Below are 19,182 nucleotides of genomic sequence, written 5' to 3' on the forward strand. Positions count from 1 at the left end.
CATTTGACATGAGGCAATGGGGTAAAGACAGGCACGTTTTCAAGCACGCCGCCGCACATTTCTTAGTGGCACTCTTGTTTCTTATGCAGCACTTCCGATTCACCTCCTGAGGTGAACGGGGGCGAAATTCAAAATAAGTAAACCAAACAAAGAAAGAGAAAAAGGGCAGTACAACATTCAAGGGCTTCATTATAGGTATGATATCAGAGCATCACTTTAGTTACAAGTTGAGTTACTGAAGCGCTTGGAATAATTAGAAAAAAAAACTAGAAACCGTCGATTACAGCACACGAAAGCACAGAATCACTACTTTAGAGACCCGCCCTTTGAACACGACTATGTAGAAATTCCTGGCCGCTGCCTGGCATAGAATGAACATCTGCCCACAGAACACCTATACAAACTTAGAGAAGGGAAACTGTTCCTTCAACAGTGCAACAGAAATAAGCGTAGCGGTGGCGTCGTGAACTAAAGTATGCGACCACAAATGGCGCTGTACAACAGGAAACGGAAACGGGGTTTTGCACAGTATGGCCGCTTTACTAGGTCTTCTGTGGATTTACTGGGTTTCTGGCTGCTGCGCCTCGATCGTGCTCCTGCCAGTTTGGTTGCTGTGTGGAAATATATGTAGCGCTGAGTCATATCGAGTTAAGGCACACTCTGAACTGACTTTTAAGGGCATCCCGAGCGGTTTTTCGTTTATTACGCCGCCGTTACCCGACTTGTGCCGCCACGCTCCAGCTGTTGCATTTCGTGTAGGGCTACTGACAGAATGCGGTTTCCAGGTGGCACGATGGCATCCATTGGTATAAACGCACACGACACCAAAGATTGAGTAAGCCTGAAAATATTTTATTTGCATTTTACAAGTACAACAAGAAGCACGCGTCTACGCATCCACACAAACACGGTTACATAGTCAAGAACATAGTCAAGAAATGGCTCATTAAAAAGGGAAACACACAAGCACAAGAAAGAAGACCTAAGCTACAGAACGTACGGTCGGCTGCTATGTATAATAATTTCCCTGTCACCTCGTGTCACTTTTATACAGCATCATTACAGCACTACCAGGCCAGGTAGTTTGGCGGAAAGAACACAACAGCTTACGGCCGTCAGCTGCCTCTTCTTTACGGGTGTCATAATTATCCTAATCTCCGCATCAACGTCGTGCAAGTCCGCATACAGGTATCTCTATCTGAACCATATGTTCCAGCTTAATACATGTGTAGTGAAATTATGATGACCACTGCGTCTTATGAAACATGTATTGGTTTTGCAAATGCGCATCACAGCTGGCGGAACGACATGCTGTAAATGAAGCACAAGAGAACAAGGACAAAAGGATGATACAACACTTGAAGAAGAAATGGAGAATTAGTAGGCGTACAGCAAACAAGCGATGACGGAGAACACACAATGATGCATCGGGTGTTCTGTGACATCGGTTTGCGTACTTACGGTGTAATGGAGATCAACTACATAAAAACGTACCTTCAAGCGTACTCCCTCAACCTCCGCCGCATTCAATATGATAATCAACAACTAAACAAAATGAGGCACTATTTTTTGCCAAGAGTAGACCTCTTTATATCAATTCTGTGTAATGACTCGCAGACGAAATCAGCATGCTTTTCGAAAATCTTTTACCGCCGTAGTGCTCGAACGCCAACGGCCAGGAAACACAATAGGCTGTCGGCTGTCGGTGGTTAATCAAGTACAAAAACCTTGACGCTATGACTAAAAAGCAGCTTCAACAATCAAATTTTAAAAAAATCAGCTGCCTATTTGCCTGAGGTAAAAAAGCATCCATAGACACCTCGATTGTTTATGTCAATGGTTCCTGTAAAGTAAAAAATTCAGCATGTTCAGCGCCCCTTAGCAGAGAAAGCATAAATTAACGTATGCCACCAAATTACAGTAGCTCCACTTGCGCGCTTACGCTGAAACGCGCCTCGATTAATTTTTTGCCCTCTGTGGCCATTTTTTGAACATGAGAGTGTGCGGGGCCTGATCTGCCTAGCAGAGCGGATGTGATGTCCCTCCCTCACCTCTCGCTGCTCCTCTCGCGGCGCTCACCCGCCGTCTCACTTGCTAGAAAGAGCTGCGCGCACGTGGCCGTGAGGTGCTGTGACATCAGCACGGGAGAGGGTGCGTAGGTGCGCTTCGTGTTGGCTTCGTGCGTCGCTCGCTGGTGGGCTACTCCCCGCAAGGTGGTGCGCACTCTGGTTCCTCCTCACCATCACGCTCTCCTCGCCCGCATATTATGCCTGCTGTAGGATGACGTTGGCTAGCTTAACCAAACGAACACCAACGGCGAGGTCCGAGTGCCACAAGAGACGCTTAAGTCAAAGATTAGGGTCGCCTATCACTTTTGACGATGCAGCGGCACACAGCGACTACATAGTGGTTCGACAATACTAAGCCGTCTTTTTCTTCGATCAAAGTCTGAAGCATCTGTTCTAAAATGCCAGATATTACTACCCCTCCATGCTAAATGAACTCCTCGATGAATTACTATGTAAATCGGAAAATACGCTGAGCCGTAGTGACGCTCGACCCTTACCTGGAAGCGAAAACGCAAAAAAGAACCGCCAGAAAATTGCAGTAATACGACAGTTTTTTTCTTTTTTTCTTTTTACAGCGGTAGTACAGTCTTGCAGCGCATTGTTGGCAGTGACTCCGTCAGTGAGCGCGCGCGAAGCTCCAACACAATATCCCCAAATCCATGCTCAAGCTATGGAAGCACTGCCAGAGATCCACGAAATTGAGTTTTTCGCCAACAGTTTTCCTTTGATACAGCTAAGCTGTTTACCTCCAACCCCCGCTGGCGTTCTAGGGGGGGGGGGGGGGGAAGGTTTACCCTGGGCGGCTTACGTTCGTATTGGAGACATGGCGAGTGGAGAGCAATGGAGAAGGCTGGGGATGAGGGGGAATTAGTGTGGTGACGCAACAACACCTAGGCAAGATAAGGCCTGAGCGCTCGGCGAGTGACGTCACGCAGAAGAGGCCGGTGGCGTGCTCGGGGATACGGGTTGAATGAAGGGATCGCGTCCTTACGGGCAACGTTAACCAGAGCGCAGTTATTGTTTTGTTTTTTAGACATAGTTGAGCAGATGGCCCGCAATGAACAGGGGCTTTTCCAAGGTTATTTTATTGATGCAAAACTATTTAGTCACTGCATTATTCAGCACCCCGTCCATAAAAGATGAAATGGTTCAGCCGTACGATTGAGAACGAATTTCGGGTAAATGATGAAAGGGAGTATGGCTTATATCGAAAAATCACAGTGCTGCCCTCTTCTTCAGAGTAGCTTCTTTGCCTTGATATATCGTCGGCGTCAAAGAGTTTGCCATCCATGCCACCAGAAAGTTCTTCAACAAAATGTTAGCACTGCACCATAAGACATATCTCATGACAACTTCACTGGTGTGACCTTCTTCACATTCAGGACACATGTATTTGTTCCAGTCTAGATTAGGCTCTAAACGAATAATTTCGCTTTCGAGGCATTATTACATACAGTACAGCAGTCCACAAATTCACACCTCAAAGGAGTTTAGTAATGGAGATACAAAACATTCGTGCAACTGTTTAAAAAGAAACAGCTGCCTCTATCCGCAGAATTCCAGCTTTTCTCTTCTTTGTCTTAGCATTGGCACCCACTATTCTGTGATTAATCTTGCGGACACATCACCGCATGATTTTTTGGCACCGATTTATAATTGCTCCAGTAATCGCGCACGCAATAGCATGAACGTAATCTATATTCCACGGCAATGAAGACTTGTCGGACACACAAGTGCATTCGCTGTACAAGCGCAGAGACTACATGTACGGTTCACGTCCAGAAAAAAATGCACTCGGAAGCACGTAGCAACATGCCAGGATTTTTCTAACCCCGAAGCTATCCAAGGAGTGGCAAGGTTCCCGGAATTAATCGGATTGTTATCGCCCGTAGTCGCCCGCTCGATCTTCGGGGTCTCGTTTTCAACTCAGGTGCGCCGCTCACAGCTTCGTAGCACGCTGCACGGAACTTTTATGTGTGCGTCTTTTGCGTGATAGCATAAGAAACGCGATATAGCTCAAGGGAAAAGCGTTCAGCAAAGAAGCCTTAAGTTCTCTAAAAGGTGTTGGGTGACGGCGCCTGCGCATGGGGCCTGCGCATCTGTGATGATGACACCACTACAGTCGGAGTTGCCGGCGTAGCTGCAGCAGCGGTTGCGGCAGATGCTCGGGAAGTGCGGTGACCGTGACGTCCCTCGCGCCGGTGTAGTGTAGTGGTGCATACTGGTGGAATGAGTGGAGAGGCATCTACAACATAAACGCGAATTCATCCAGCAACAGCGGGACCATGTATGCAACCTAAACAGCTTCGTAGGTAATCCAGCTTCATATGAATGTTACTGCCCCATGATTTTTTCTTTATGACAGCTAAGATCGCACATCGTTTTTTTTTTCCGAAACAACAAACTCGTGCTCAGCGGCGTCGATGGCATTTGCTTCGCTGAATTACAAAGTTTTATTGCGAGAGCAATAACATGGACACTCCAAGCGCATTTCTGTCGCCGCCGTCACCGTCGGCGCCTAAGGGCGACAAGATCGTCGCCGCGCGCCGCATGCTGTATGTGCCAGTGGCAGCTTGGAGAGTGAAGGCTGTTTCACATGCTGCGACTGCAACGACGAAAATCGGTGCTGTCGCACGCGTCGCAATGCGATTTTTTTAGGGCTCATTTCACATGATTGCGATTTCAACAATGCGACTGGTGCGACGCCCAGGGTTGCTTACTGCCAGGCTTCGTGGCACACGCTGCATAATTCTTTTATTGTAGTGAATAAAACGTTTACACTATAATATTATTGACTTCTCTTGATTAGAAGCAAATAATATGTACGTTTACTAATTTAAAAACGTTAGTTAAGATTTGTCTTGGGGTGCGCGACGGCGGTTTCTGTAGTTCAGTGCGACATCGCGCACGTAAACAGCTGTTCGCAGGTGGTTCAGCGCTGTGTGTTGTCTTATCTACATTCTATGACCGTTTCGTTGTGCCTGCGCTACAACAATCTACAAGATGACCTATCGACAGGTTCATATAGCTACCCTCACCGTATATGCAGTATTCGGAATTCGGCTGCCACGAAGTTGTCGTTTGAGCCCAACGAGATCCTCGCGCTACCCGTGCTCGGCGTCAGCTTCTGGAGAAATGATGCATGTATATTGCCCGTCATTGCGCATATGTGGTGCCTGCTCCTAGCCATATTCTTACGCCAAACGCAACAAGAAGCAGCAACCCGAACGCCCGCGTGGGCCCCTGAAGGAAGCCTCAAACGATCTGTGTGATTGCGACGTGGAATGAAAATCGTGTTGTGAAATTCAACCTTAGCGCTAGCCTGGTTCGTCCATCGCCGTGCTTGCGCTGCGAATATATATATGGGAGCCCTCTCTAAATATTTCCAAAGGCGCAATAGCCGACGCATCAAATGTTTCGAGCAGTTACCGTCACTTTTGTAGAAACCTGTACGTTGTAACATAGCATTCTAAAAGACACGCTTCTCGTCCACTTTGTTGTCCCGTGTCTCGCGCTGGTTCTATACTCGGAACTTCTAACAAGAAGACCATATCAATACGCGCTATTCGTAATGCAGGATCGTAGGCCCACGGCAGGCGCACTTGCCGTAGAATTTTTCAGCTTTCTGCTCAGCCTCGCACGCCTCTCACGGTTAGCCTGTTTTGTGGAAATAAATATTATTATTATATTATTAATGTTATTAGATATTATAGTTTCTTCACTGTAATATATAGCAATCATCCAGATTTCTTAAGCTAGTCATGCATTTAATCTGTATTAGATCAACATTGTAACGACATGCTTATGGGAGTCATTTAAAACTAGATTGCTCAGCCAGAGAAAGTACAAATGCAAGCCTCAATGTTTATTCCAATTTGGTATTCCTAAACAGATTATATTCGCAGAATTTTATGCCTGCTTGCATTTCCTGCAATTCAATGTTCAGAGCTGGAAAAACTGATTCCTTTTCTAGCTGTCGAAAGGCTGCTTCAATGTCGATAGCAAGCTATAATTATTCATTTCGAAAGTGTGAAGCAATGACTATATGTCTAAGCTTATCAATGCGTTTTTGTTCCACGCACAAAATGAATGCATGACGTGCTTATGTACTTATTTATTTATATACCTCGCAGGCTGCAAGGTTGGAGTATTATGCAAGGGGGAATAAAAAAGTTGTTACAAAAGGAAGAAGGGCACAACATTAAGAAAAAAACCAGCAAAAAAAGCAGTACCAATACATTGCACTAACTAGCCCAACGTGTTTTACTGGCACAACATTATACAATACTTAACAAACAATAACAGAAAACGTTACTGCCCATGCACCCTGTAGAGACGGTGAACCAGCAAAGCTGAAATTTGCAGCCCCGGTGTTTATCACTGGGTGAATTCCAATGGTTTTCCAATGGTAATTCCAACGGTTTATTCAAGTCTTTCTATATTATTCGTTATGTCTGCGTTTCTTAATGAGGTAATGCACATGTTTGGCTTGGGTTTATCACATTCTTTATTTGGAATGCCACACATTGCACTTTGCAAGATCACCATCATAGAAAGTGCAATGGAGTGGTTCATTGTGTTAATCCAGCGGGTCCATCAAAGTCTTTCTGAATTATGTTACGCACTTGTGTTTTGTAATGCGTTAATCTTAATGTTTATGACTCAGTTATGCACTGTAGTTACGAAGTGACACACTGGGGCTGCACATTTCATTTAATTAAATACAGGGACACATTTTCGAACCTATTGGGAAGTCGGAGAGACTTCTGCACGCGCGCTCTGCTGCTAGAGAGAAACGACGCCATTATCTGTCTAGCCAATGGCCCACCACACCTTTGCTGTGATAATAATGACATCATAATCTTGTCTTAACCCCATCCCCCTCTGTGTCCCTTTCCTGCAATAATACGCAGATATAATGTATGTTTGAAATGCATAAGCATTTCTATGTCTACCCAACAAGAAATGTCTCCGTCCATCATGCAAGACGAATGCAATGGCTCATACCCCTACACAAGGGTTTTTGAGATCGGACCATGAGTGTTTCGCCCAGGCATATACAGCTTCACTGTAAAAAGAATGAACGCCTTTCTGCTAGAGACCAAGACAATCATGAGGTGTATTAACAAATGAAAGTTTATTGAACATGCCGAGTAAATGCTTTTCGACAAGCAATAAATCGAATTTACACAAAAAGCAGACGCAAGATCTGATGTGTGTCCATACAGATCCCAACAGGAAACGCATCCATCTCTGAAAGTGTAACAGCGGCCATGCTGACACAAGATTCTCCCAGTGTATTTGCATCTACAGCATCCATAATTTCTCTAGGCAGCCGATCTCCACAGAATGCTAGCTTCTTCCTCTACAATGCACTCTCCACATCTGAGCGTGCATTGTAGAGGAAGAAGCTAGCATTCTGTGCAGATCGGCTGCCTAGAGAAATTACGGAAGCTGTAAATCTAAAAATGCTGGGTTAATCTTGTCAGCACGGCCTTCGTTAGAAATGGATGCATTTCCTGTCAGGAAACGCACATGAATTTTTGCTTCTCCTTTTTGTGTATGTTCAGTCTACTGCTTGTCAGCGAGCATTTACTCGGTGTGTACATTAAACTTTTGGTTGTTAGATCATCTCGGTTTTCTTGTTTGTCCTATGTGTTCTCTGGTGCCATTTGCAGCCAGGCTATTCATTTTTTTTTTATACAGCAACAAGTCACTTTAATGGCCCTCATGATACCTTATGAAATCTTTTATTTGGCCAATGTATCAAGAATGTACAGTGTGAAGCAGTAAGAACAGGGTATGCTAACTTCTAATTAAAAGGTTTATTGTGAAAATGCAGTGATCTATAAAGGTTACCACAAAGTAGTACAGCAATAAAACCTGATAAAGACTAGTGCTTGATGAAACCAAACATAAAAGCGGGAAAAGGAGAAAATACATATAGATATATAAGTCCAGGGGAAAAGAACATTGTGATCACCAAGTGTGCATGTGGCTACCTTCCAGGAAACTCATTTTTTTCCCAATGGCATGGAACTGGAAGAATGTGCTTGCATAAGCAAGCTGTAAGTCTGTCTATTGGAATAACAACAGTGTTTCTTGAAAGGTGCCGGCATGCAGGATTGGCAATTGTAATGATTTTTTCCTGCACTTGGAATTTTTCTCTATTTTCTTTCTGTAGCATATTTATTTATGTTTGGCTGCATCAAGCACCAATTTTTATCTATCCTTCAAAGATGTCTTTCTTTTTCTGGGGAAAACTCGCGGAAGGGAGGAGATGGAAATTCAAGACGATGAGCAACATGAGAACAAGGTGAAAGTAGAAGACAACGTTTCCACACGTGGACCTTGAAGAAGACAAGTCCACTTGTCGAAACGTTATATGGGGTTTAAGTTTATGTAGTGTCATACTACTGTTACACTGCTATTCCCAGATCAGTGTACTATATGTGCCTTATGTTTGCTTGCATCTTCATGATTAGCAACCTCCTCTGTGTGTTTGGCAGTTGCATACAGTCTCCTGGCCTAATTGTTTGCCCCCATATTCCACGGTACGGGCCTGTTATGTTTCAAGTTCAGGTACTCCCGAGGTGTGTTTCTGAAGGGAGGGGTAGTCGTCTTTGCATCTCATATGCTAGCTGGCATAGTATCTTGGGACGAGGTTCTGAGCTCTTGAGACAAAGAATTTGTGCTGCAGGCTGCAACTCTACTCTGTCTAGGTGCTTGTTCGTTAGCTCTTTCTCATAGAGGTCTTCAAGCATGGTACAATTGGAAAGACCTGTTATTACTACCCGATGCCTGTATTCGATGAGTTGTCTTTTTTGTGTGCTGCTGGTAATGCATACCGTACCACACCTTGGACAAAAGCACAGCATCTGCGATTTTCTATAGTATCCACTCGTCCACCCCCATTATTTCGAGATTATTCTTTTCACCAGGTGTGGAAGTTGCGTCCAGGCATTGCATAATTGTTTCACCCACGTGCTGGCTCTGCCGTAATGGGCTTACACTAGCTGAGGATTTGTGGATGTTGACTTGCGGGCATATTTGCCCAGCTATGTGGATCACAATGTGCAATCTGGGGTAATTCTTGATTCTAGTCTTTCTTTTTTTTCCGACGTCGACATGAGCTGACTTATCAGAAAGCGAGAGGCCAGACTGGCCAAGAAAGTCTGCCGTGTTGTCGAGGGCTTGTTGCATCATTCTTGATTTCTGTACAAGATAGCTTTCCCATAGACTGTAATACACCATAGGCTGTAGTGTTTCTTGTAGTATGCCTGTGTTGTTGGTGTGTGTGGGCCTGATGTACCTCCAACTCTCACCTGGAATTTTCTGTCTTTCAGAAAGTTACTGTTTAAGTGCTCTACCAGAAATGTTTTTGCTCATCGTTCCTCTTATTAGAGCAGCATGAGCTACTGCTGTTAAAAGCCTCTTCACTCTCTTCATTCTTTCATAAGCGGTATTACACAATGTCCTGCAATAAAGTTTCTGCTGCTTATGGCCCACTCATATCTGCCAGAAGGGACAACTCTTGAAAAAGTTTTTTTTTGTGCTATGTGTGCGACGTAGTATGAGCATTCATGTCTTGACATTTATACAACTGTAGAACCAGCTTTCTGACAGAGTACTTGCTATACCTGATCATGCTTATTTGTGCAGTGCTGTTGAACAATACATATTGATGCAATGAATATTTACACACTCGAATTATCACGAAAGATGGTTGTTTTACAATTCTGCCCTTTGCTTTCTATTGGTGTTAGATTTTGCATAAGCATGCCCCCTATGCAATAGCTTTTTGAAGTGTAAGGGTTCAATAAAAGGTGAACTAAACCTAAGTGCAAGAGCTTTTTTTCTCACCTACGACTCCCATCGAAATGCGACTTCCATGGCTGGCAAATCAACCCCTCGCCTAGTGTTAGCAGCAGATTGCTATAGCCACAGTGGCAGGTGAACAAATTGAAGAACAATATTTCTGTCTATAATTTTTTTTCTTCCCTATATGTAAGTAAAGTTTGGAATAAGTTTGTCATTGCAAAAAAAGCCCAGTTTGGGGTCTTTTATTGAATAAACAACATATTGTGTATAGTTTAAATGCAGAAATTTGTTCTAAAATCCTCGGGTGATGTATGTCCTTGCAAGTAGCATGGTATTTCATTACTTATAAAGATAGTAATCGCAGCGGATATCGTTATATGGGTTTACACACTAATATATGTGATCACAAACTTATTAGAAACTTACTAGAAACATGTAAGGCATGAATGTTTCTGCACACTTGATCAGCTGTGAACATGCAAGAACTGCTTGTACTGGCTGACTTCACTGCACAGTTTTGATTTACTTTTCTTCAGCGTGTCGTTTTATACTGGTTTATCCCCACAAGAACAGGCCGTTTGCCTGCTTTTCGCATTGTTGCACGAGCTCTACATAATTGTGCAGGAGGGTACGTCGTCACTTTGCCACTATAGCAAGCAATTTAATTAATCTACTAGCTGTACAGTTAACTACCTTGCAGAGCAAGTGTTCATACAGATGCAGTAAGGATACAAAGTCCGCAACATAGTCTATGTTTATTGGTTTCTGTGCAAGAAAAAAAAAATTCTCCAGAGAAGAGGCGCAACTTAACGTGCATGTAATATTTTATTCAAACCACGGATTTAATGCTATCGTAGCAAATTCATTACGATAGCCTACACTTTTGCTCTGTCAAATTTAATAAGAGGCAAGATAAGCTTTCAAGATGCATCGGGAAATTCATGCTTGAAAACCGACAAGAAAATGCAACTGAACGGTACCGCGTTCAGCGCAACGTTGAAACTTCGGGTACTTTGCTGTCTTGTCATTTGCCCTTGCCGAGGCTGAAATAATTCAAGCTGCTCCGTAAGCGCGATTTTACAAAAGAACATTGTGACGACCTCGTCGTCTGCTGGGGATCGAACACCTCCTAGCACTGACAACTCGCAAAGGCGTACGAAGCAAACGTGAAAATGCACTTCATTTGCTGTGTAGCGTGTCAACAAACGCATAGCAATCGGAGAATGCAATCTGCGGTACAAGTTTTTTTATTCTCCCTTCGCGTACGTACCGAATTCGACGATCCACGTCTCCGCGCATTGCACTTGTCGTACGAGGCGTCATTTTCCAAAACAAACCGGCGAAATAGCTCCGTTGACAGCTCTCCGCGCAATTTCGACGGAAAATCTCAGCGATCGGTGCGACAGTGCGACTGTGCGACCAACCGGTTGGTCGCAGCCGAAAATCGGGGGGTCGGCACTGCGGCTGCGATTTTCATCGCAAACGACGGAAATCGCACTTCCGGTGCGACGAAAATCGCATCATGTGAAACACGCTTGAGCCGGCGATCGTGGCTCAGTCTCGAGGACACAAACGAGGGAATGGGAAAGAAGCGCACCGTCTTCCATCGCGCGCCAGGCTCCGGGGGAGGGTAGGGAAAGGGCAGATTCTATTCCAGGCGGTCCGGGCGCGCACACATGTACGCTTCGCTGCGCGCAGCACAGGGCTGACAGACCAGCGATGGCGGAAACGTTCGTCTTAGGCTTTGAGAAAAGTTTATCCTTAATTTCATTATGGCCAGCCATTTTTATTTAATTTATCAATATTAGAGCTAGTACATTGTTTTTAAGTAGATAAATGCACGCCGTTTTTATCTACACGTCCTTATGTCAAGAAAAGCTACATAAATGATCAACATCACGCGCGATAGCGTCTGCTTGCCCACGACTGCAGCTGAAATCTGCGCGCGACCACACACGACGTTGCTGTCGAGCTTTTGCTTAGCCGCTTGTTTCGCCGGCATCGGCGTTTTCTTCCCGCAATGTACCACATGAGAAAGAAGCTTTTGCTGCGGCTGCTCTTGCAAAGGCGGCGGGAGCGAGGAAAGCGTCTGCGGCGACGTTGGAGTGTCCGGCCAGTCTTTCAACTGCGTAAGGAAGGAGGACTTTACGGCTGTGAGTAACTTCTTTCCTTTCGATGATCCACAGTGCTAGAACCAGGAGCCAGTGTTTGGACATGGGGACTTACCTTCATCGGGACAGCAATTACTTATCGGCGTTTTCAAGTGCGCCCATGTAGGAGACATAAGTGAAATGGTTACAGTAGCAATGCGGGGATCGTACTCGCAGCGCGCGAACGCCCAATTCGCAGAACAGCATCGCGTCGTCGGTACAAGGTTCGTCCAGGTTGACAGCACCGATCGAAACAATAACGTGACGTATGCGAACAGAGGGAACGAGAAGAGCAGGGTGTAGTTCGGAAAGCGCGAAAGCATAGGCGAAGATCGGGCTGATTAGCCGCCGGAAACACACAGATCGTATATTGGATACTTGGTGACACCTCACGTTTCAACAGCCGTCTGTCTAACCCGTGTATGCTGCACAACATACCGTCACTGATTCTTCAGCTTCAGAGAGGAAGAAGCACTTGATTCTATTTAACAGACAATCTGTAATACTAATTTGGAGCTTCCTTCATTATTAACAGTAGACCATACTGTTTATACAGAAGTTGGGTAGCACCCTCTTGCACAAAATATTTAAGGATTAAGTTTTGTAATACATTTCCTGCTATTCGATATTTTATTTGATATCCAGCTTATTTTTTCTTCACTTCATTCGATATTCTATTATAAATCTACTTTTCGGTATTAGCACACCCCTACAAAAGTTAAGGACTGCTAGTTATATTTGTGCCATTGGTATAGCACGTAGATTCAAGAACACCTTTTTACGCATCTTGGTTGTCATATATGAAACTTGTGGATGAGATAGAATTTCCTATATTTTCTGTCTCTCAGAAGTGTGACTGTAGAATATGAAGTGTAATGTAATTAAATTGTGACCTGGAAGGTTTAAATGCTGTGCAACTATTTTTGGAAGTTTTTTGGCAGTTGCCGCACGATTTTTCTTTAATATACCGTTGACTGGCTCTCCTGTTTTGCCAACACACAGTTCGTATTCAAGCATATAAACAAAGCAGGGGGTAAAGTTAATCATGGCTAGTGACTATGCGTGTGTGTGTTAGTGGCTATGCGTGTGTGTCGGTCCCTCTGCCAAGTAATAATGCACAAATTTTTAGAGATGCAACGAATACGTCAGGATGACCATGGATTTTTCTACAAGTTCTTTCGCAAGACGCCACAGCTTTTTGACAAGCTATTGAGCTTTGTCGCAGAGGATCTCACACGGCAGCACCACATTCGGGAAACCCCTGGAGCCTGGAGAACGACTTGCTGTAGCATTGAGGATTGTAAAGGATGGTTGCCCCTAGAGTAATAATGTCCGATTGCAGGAATACAGAACACCGTTTCTTTGTCATTTAATGTATCATTTATTTTGTTTCATTTACATAATACTGCCCACCGCCTTTTGGAAGCCAAATCAGGAAGGGGTCACAAAACATCGAAGCAAAACAAAAGAAAGAATGAAACGACTGACAATGAGCCTGCATCAAAAATACTAATACATAATCTAGTTAATTATACACAACTACATATTTATTAACTCATAAACAAATAAAAAATGGGACACAAAATGTTGATACAAAACGAGAAATAGTAATGAAGGTCCTGACAATGCGCGTGAAAAGAAATACCAGAAGAAAAATGATCACATGATCACAGAGACAAATTTTCAACTTAGTGCCTCACCAGTGTAGCAGTTATGGCTAACTTAAAGAACTCCCATCGAATGGCATCGCACAAAAGCTACCTCAGTGCTTTTGACCTTGCGCAACCTGTGAAACATGCACTGAGGAATGCTTGTACATGTAGTACTAAACAAAGGTAGTAGCTAACCTACACAAATGAATTTTGATCGTATGTCACCCAAAAAGGGCCCCCACAGCCATGGAGATCATTGTCAAGTATGCAAATTGTAAATGCGAATGCAATTGCAATTAGTATGCAAACAATTTAGACATAGGTACTAATTTTTTTTCAACTTGCATTCAAGCTACTTGGCATCCGGGCAAGACATAAAAGACGTTGCCTTGGCTTACTGTGTGGGGATTGAGGCGGCTAGACTCTGAAGTGGTGCGTAAGTCGTATAGTGGTGATCGTGCCTGCAAAGTATTAAACAAGTGCAGAACAGCACGTCAGCCGCAGAAATTCCTTAAATTTTTTTCAGCTTAAGAATTTTTTTAAAGCTCACATGCTATGCACGGCTCCCGTCAGGTAGCCCTGCTTCCTGCCAGAGAAGCAGGGTCATACGTATAAATGTCTCATTTACGCACTGCCATCAATGTCACTGATTACGTACAAATACTTTGCCCAAACATCCAATGCAGAACATGCAAAACCAACTCTGGAACTGAGCCACGGAACACCAAAAAAAGCAAGGAATTTGGCTTGTGGATGATAGTTGTTGGAGAGGTAGAGGTTGTCTATGCTGGCAGTGAACCTCGCCTCCTGGCTGTGTGGTGGCAAGACATTTCCCTTTCTGCTACCTCTTCTAAGAATAATAAAACAGTTTGAAAAATGCTTACGCTGCTGGAACGCCCGGACAGGCTTTAGAACTTGCAGCATATAACCGAAATTTTCAATGGGGACTGGTTGAAGGTCCATTACATTTCTTTTTCTTTACAGGCATGTACAGGCATCTCTAGATGCATGCACAAACTCTACATGCACAGGTGGTGAACTCAAAAAGTTTCATTGCTGCAAGACAGGCTGAATAAGTAAAGACAGATGAAAGCGATAAACACCTGTCTTGCAACAACAAACCTTTAGTGCAAGTCAGTGCTTGCTTCTTTATCGTAGGTGTGTTGCTAAAACATGTTCACACATATCTACAGCAGCAATGGCCAACCAACCAGGCCCACAGATATCAGCTTTATGAAATTCTTGAATAATACTGCACAAAAATATGGATACAACACAATGTAAAATCAACAAAAAAGAAGAGCTGAGGGGCTTTTTCATTAAGATATCTGCAGCACTTCCCTCCTCACTCGATGGGGGCACTGGTGGAAAGTTGGCGGACATCCTGCATGTGATCATAATAAGGTTTGCACATATTGTCAATGTGTAAATAATGTGCCAGTCTGAACGCAAAAATATATGAAGGTTCAAATCCGTGCACATTTGTTTTAATGTGCGAATTTATTCGAGAACGCCGAAGCTCTGAGTCAGTTTTGTAGAGACAAAAGTGGCTTGCCTACACAACCAGAATGAACAGTTTCTGCATGGGCTTAAGTGTAGCTTTTGTATCTTTTTCTGCTTTTGCTTGTGATGCATTTAAGCAGTTCTTGTGAGATCTGCATGCCTAAAGCGTAGTGATAACTTCTACTCAAAACAGTGCATGATATTTGGAATGTTTCAGTTTTGAAATAATTAGCAGCAAGCATTCCACTACATTTAATCAGTAAAACCACTTAATGTATTTCATGTCGAAAGACCTAAGCTTGCACTTTCTAAACATAGAGTAGTAGTATTGTTAGGTCTTGCTTTAGCATTAGGCTCTCTCCTGTTCTAGTTTTTCTACTCTAAACGTTCTTGGCTTGTAACTTTGTTTTCCTTTCATTTGTTTGTAAACTTCATCTCATTCTAAACTGTTTTTTTCTTAGCTGAATGTACGTCTAAACACAGTTTGAAGCAGTGTGCGTAGTAGTTATTGCATTTGTAGTTTTTATTTAGGAAGGTACGTATAGTAACACTGAAAAGATTTTGCGCCAAGGAACAACACACACAAGAAAGACGACGACACCACGTCGTCTTTTTTGTCGTCTTCTGTGGTGCCGTCGTCTTTCTTGTTTGTGTTGTTCTTTGGCGCAAAATCTTTTCAGTATGCAAGATCACCAAGTAGCCCAGCAGTTAACTCTTCTAACGTATAGTAATGTTTGTCATTTTGCCATCTGCCTTGTAAAGGGTGTTTTGGCCCAGTAAAGCTGATCTTAGCGAGCAAACCCTTCGAGAAGGTTTCTTAAAGCTAAGCTTTTTTTGCCTCTTCTCTGGACTTTCCCACCGCTGCTCTTACTGTCTTGCCAAATAGCTCTTACTGAATGCCTTGTAGTGATACTAATGTAGTCGTTGAACCATTGTCATCCCAGCTGACTATTGGCTACTGTCTTGCACGAGTGACCAGTACTGGACGTTGTGCAAATACCAATTATAATAATGTAACTAGATTGTGATTTTGGCATGTAATTTCAATAATCATTTTTGCACAGTGCGAATGTGTTTAACTGGATCATGTACTCTTTCCTTGGAAATTTTGCTAAGCAGGAACAGCGTTCTCCACAAACATAGTGAAAGCTTCGCTTAAACCAGTAACCACAGCACCTGGGCTCTGCAGAATAATCGCAGGCTGCTAATTAGATAAGGACACTGCTGAGCAGACACAAAAAGAAATAACAATTACACAGCTGACAATGTCGTCAGTACTATCGTGCATTTATTCCTACAGCATGATGACACTGAATGAATCCCTAAGCAAGCTAGGTAATATTTGTGGGTCTGTGATGAAGCACCGATTTGCACACTGCTGGCAAGCAACAAAATGCAAAATTAAAGCTGTTCATTGCAGTGCCCAAGACACACGTGAATATAGCAACATTCAATACTCGGTTAAATACTGACCATTGACTTGCACGCTACCTTCTAGGATCAGTGCACAGAATCAAAAGAAACCACTTGCATCTTTTGTGTTTTGTTTTGGTGTGTCCATCATGCAAGCCCTTTTTATTCATCCTGCTAGATTGTATGTGATATTCTCTGTACTTCTCTTATGCTTTATAGTTAGGTTTTTATGCGCTATTTTACTTTTTATTTTGTACCTGTATTTCTGCTTTCTCTGCTCCCCACTGCAAAGCCAAACTGGCTTTGTGGGTACCTAAATAAATAAATATACAAAGCTATCCTTGTACTGCTTATATGTCCCCATACCGGATCACATTTAACGAAATATGCGATAATCGGAGCAGCGATGCCGCACAACTCTTTTATCGCCAATTAGACAAAGCTGAATATAATGCATACTGCGCGTCGATTTACTTGTGTAAGCACAATCTTGAGTCGATTCCCTAAGTGCGGTGCATTGCCAGCTGTAATACAAACATGCGGCATCGCCGGTCAACGTCGTAAAGGAAAAGCACTAGAATTCCGTGTTTCATTTGTAACACGCTGGCTACGATGGAAACTTCAAGATTACTTACAGTCTACACTCCACTGAGTAGCGCAGGAACGTCATCTGGTCGAAAAACAGCCAGATGACGTCGTCCTGAACGTCGTCTGGCACGGCGCGGCTCTCTTCTTTCTGAAACGTCTTCTCAGGCGCCGAAATTTATTCCCCACGGACTTCCATCACTTCTGCAGCGCTGTGATAACGTCATCTGCACAGATGAAACGCGTTTTACACATCTTCGAGTCGGCTAATGAGAGAGGCAGCTTATACCAGTGCAACACAGCCTTTCGATCGCGATCGAGCGCGATCAAATTTCTCGATCACGATCGGTCCTACGCAGATTTCGCAGTACAGGCAGTCATGATCAGAAAATCTGATCCCGATCAGGCTCGATCGCGATTGAAACTGTTCCGGTATGACGCCCGTATAAAATTCCGAGCACTTACCAGTTGGGCAGCGTTGGGCATGACGATCCACGACCACCTCGTCATGTGCTTGTTCTTGTGGCGCTTGTGTTTCACCTGCTACCAAAGCGCAGGTCGAGCCTCAACGCAGGCGATCTGCGCTTCGTTGTTGATCGCCTCCATAGCATCTGTGCTCTATCGACACGAAACCAGACTCCTCGCGTCTCCGCACGATTCCGAAACTTCAACAACCTTTCCGAACCGCCGGAAGTGTACATGCGGCCCACGTGACGTCGGTGCACAAGCTGCCACTTCCGCCGCGTGCGCTCAAAATGACACCCAAGATCAAGACCTCCTTGACGCGCGCGATTCCTGCGCGTCTGCTCTCTCTAGACGCGTAGGACAGGCGCGTACGGCCTCGCAGACGCGTGACGCGTAGCCAGGCGCGCACGATTCACCGCGTGTGGTTGGGCCTTAACTTTAAACTCATCTGCAGCGGGGACAGAGCCCGCCGCGCGCTATGTTTTCGAAGCTTAGTTCACGTTGATGTGAGACGCGCACGAAGGTCAGTTGCCTCGCTGTTGGTGCTGTCGCGTTTCCGCCCTGCAGCGTTTTTACAGCGAGTTTCCGCGGTCATCGATTGAGATTTGCTCATGTTTGCTTGTGTGTGCTTCATATCATGCTTGTTAATTTAGTTAGTATGCCTATGTAAGAGGATTACATGGGCGATAAAACCATTATCATAATTTGTATAACTCTCTTCAAAACGTTATGGCTTACCAATTGGGTCGCCGATTTTCAGAGGCAATATGCAGACAATTTTCGTTGTCAGAATGTGTCCTTACTTTTCAAGTAACTGCAGGTCGCACCTATGAGCAACATACTTTGGTCACTATGCGGGCCATCGAAATATTATATCTTGAACAATTACTCGAAAAGTCACAGTAAACACTAGTCGTCGATTTAAAACACTAATATCTTGCCCTTCGTTGTCCTTGACTCCTCTTTTCTGAAGGAAGAACGAACGCTTAATTGCCGAGCTCTCCAATGGTACCACAGGGCCTGAGATGAAGGTTAGGCACATCAAAGAAAAAGGTAAGAAACTATACCATCCTTTCTGCACAACCTTGACGTTGATTCGATTGTCCTATGTGCATGTAGAAGAACTCAAGCAAATGCGTTCGCAGTGTATGCCGTTATGCAAATCTGCTTAGTGTCTTACTCATCGTCAATCACTAAATAAAGCAACGTGAAGTCATGAGACCGGAAAACTAATTTCTGCTTTTGAATTTCCAGTGTGTATAGATTCATTGTCTACGGAATAAATAATACATACAATTGACTGTGCGCACGTGTGTGCGCTTGTACCTGTGGTCTTCATGACAACACTGCACGCACATTTTAGCATCAGAGCAGCTGCCCATGACTGACTGTTTCATTTTTGCGATAGCGAATACATGGACACCCGAGGCGAATTTCTGCCCTCGCCGTCACCGTGATATTCCGTGTAAAGTCCAAGGGTGATAACATAGTCGCTGCGCACATCATGCTGTATGTACGAGTGAA

General features: G+C 44.0%; 1 long non-coding RNA gene across 1 annotated transcript in view; it reads left to right on the top strand.

Annotated features, from left to right (window-relative positions):
- Positions 1-19,182, top strand: part of LOC140214124 (uncharacterized) — a 76,899-nt gene that overhangs the window by 42,129 nt on the left and 15,588 nt on the right. Inside the window, exon 3 of the long non-coding RNA XR_011891057.1 lies at positions 18,632-18,711. This is a non-coding gene — a long non-coding RNA (uncharacterized lncRNA). The remainder of the gene's footprint in view (positions 1-18,631; positions 18,712-19,182) is intronic.

This window comes from Dermacentor andersoni, chromosome 11 (assembly GCF_023375885.2).
Source record: "Dermacentor andersoni chromosome 11, qqDerAnde1_hic_scaffold, whole genome shotgun sequence".
In the NCBI taxonomy this organism is placed as follows: domain Eukaryota; kingdom Metazoa; phylum Arthropoda; class Arachnida; order Ixodida; family Ixodidae; genus Dermacentor; species Dermacentor andersoni.